Here is a 2,679-nt window from a genome sequence, read left to right on the forward strand (position 1 = left end):
CTGTGGGGATCGTACAATGTCCCAAAACAAATGTGTATGGAATGTTGAATGGAAAACCAATGTGCTGTGTAAACTTCCTCACAAATCACAATAAAAAATAAAATATAAATGCCATGGGGAAAAAATTCTGATTTCTATATAACCACCAAATTAACATTCCTAGTACCGTGCAAAACCACTGGGGTGAGGGTGGGTCAGATGACGAAACAGAGAATGTTTCAAAAGATTTCAAGTTTTCATCCCATCTTTCTTTTCTTTTACCTCTCCATGTTATAAATCTAACCTATAACACTGCCACCTGGAAACTTAACACCTGGGAACTCTTGCAAAGCCAGTTCCCTAATGGGGTAACTTTAGACTCTAGAAATTTGGAAAAAGCTTGTGTTCAATCATCCAGCAATTCTGACAATATGACATAGAGAAAGACTGGCATTTGAACAAAAGGAGCATTATTAGAAAAAGGAAAACTTGGAAGTAATCTGAATTTTCTACAATGGCAAATGAATTAATAAAGGGTATTCTATCCTTTATTCTATTCTTTTATGATAGACTGTTGTACAGCAAGCGGTTTAAGGGATGAAACTAAATTGTGGATATGTTAAAATTTATGCATACATTATGTATACATTATGATATCTATGTATACATTATGATACAAACATGTCTGTACAATATACATTTATTTATACATTCATATATATGTATACATTCATATATATATTCACACATATATATGAATGTTTAAATAAATGTAAATATCTATGTCAAAAAATAAAAAGTTACTTCTATTTATGAAGCACTGTCAGAGGGTGAAATCCCCACAAAGTTATAGTAGTGACGAAAAAGGTTTTATTTGGCATGTGCAGGAAAACAAAAAAAAGGAGGAACCAGATTAACATGTCACCCGAACAATGTCTGCCCAAATCCCAAGTACATTACAAAATAAACACTATGTATAAGATTACAAATCAGTAAAAGTTTCACTTTTACATAGATTAGCTAAAAAACTCGAACTCCATTTGATTCTGAAATTTAATTTTTTTTGTCTCCAGTAATCATTGGTACAACTTTAAGTAATGACAGTCAGGAAGGCATTTGTTGGCCCAACAAATCTGACTGTTTACCAAATACAAAAGGAAGAAGATAAGAGTGTAAAATATGTGATAATTTTCTTACATCTAAGTATCTTGTTTGTGTGGGAAACTCTATTTTTCCAAGATTAGTTTTATAACCCCTGACCTAGTAGATGTTCCTTACTTTCTCTAGCTGTGTCACATTCCTTACACACACAGGCAGAGGATAATTGTTCTGATTTTATCACCTAAATCACCCAATTCTTTTGATTGTAGATTGAGGATGACACATCAGTGGTCCAAACCTGGACTGAGTCAGGCTCCTGGATGGCAGCCGTGGTCTTTAAACTCACGGTGCTTGTCTTCCACCAGCTACCATCTGGTTCTTCACCAGAACCTCAGGTAAGAATGACATTTCCGTCAATCACACTGCATGAGCAGAGTTGACATATATCAACATTTTAGCCCCAGCCTTTCTTTTTCCTCTAATGTGTAGGAGACAGTAAAAAATAACTTTGATTATACTTAATGTTATCAAGGCAGCTCTGGTGGCATAGTGTCTAAGCATTTGACTGCTAACCATAAGGCTGGCGGTTCAAATCCACCAGCTATTCCTTGGAAGGAAGAATGGGCAATCTACTTCCGTAGTGATACCGACACAGAAACCCAAGCAGGGGTCATTATGAGTCAGATCCAACTCGACAGCAGTGAGTTTGGTTTTTAATGTTATCAAAACAGAAATAAAAAACACGACTATCAATTGTAACAGTGACCTGGGCCATGTGCCTATTCCTTATGGCAATCAACAAATCTGATGTCTGTAAGGGTTTCATAGTTTGTCATCATGTTGCTTGTTGTCTGATTCTGTGTATATTTTGGTCTGCTTCTCCTGTGTTGTTTATCCAAGTGCAACAAGAGGTGTTTTGCTATAGAACAAACTCCACCTTCTTGGGCTAATGAAAAATTCAAGGCTATTCTACTGTCTAGTTCCACTTTGGCCGATGAGGTTAGAGATTCCTGCTGTGTCCCATCCCATTAGCAACTTCATCTGCTATCTTTCTAAAATAATTGATAAATTCCTCAAAGATTTATCTAATTTAACTATACCATAAGTAGGAATAAAGACTCTTAAAAATGACCAACCTCAAACTGAGTCTTGGACCAATGGATTTTCTTCTGACATTTGCTTCACAATATGTAACAATTTCATGCCATTTTTCAGTATTTACTACCAGCATGAATATCTAGGGGTAATCCCAAAGTTCATTGTGCACACATTCACCAAGAATCTAAACAATGAATTGCCCATGTAAATTCACTATCAATTGTAATGATATCATCTATACTAGTATAATTAGATCCATGGCACAAAAACAAGAACCCTTAAGGGACATGGAATTTTTGGGGGAGGAAACAGAAGATATAGAAAAATTTACATGTGACAACCAAGTTTGCATTTGTGAATTATCACAAATAGTCTCCCTGACTGCAATTATATATAAGTAAGGTTTTTCCAATACTCATTATTATGGATATGAGGAGGGGACACCAGATTATGAGTTGCAATTTCAACTAGTTTGTTAAAACACTTTTCATTCCAATGACT

This window comes from Orycteropus afer, unplaced genomic scaffold, assembly GCF_000298275.1.
Source record: "Orycteropus afer afer isolate SDZICR_OR568_19922 unplaced genomic scaffold, OryAfe1.0 scaffold00132, whole genome shotgun sequence".
NCBI classification, from domain to species: domain Eukaryota; kingdom Metazoa; phylum Chordata; class Mammalia; order Tubulidentata; family Orycteropodidae; genus Orycteropus; species Orycteropus afer.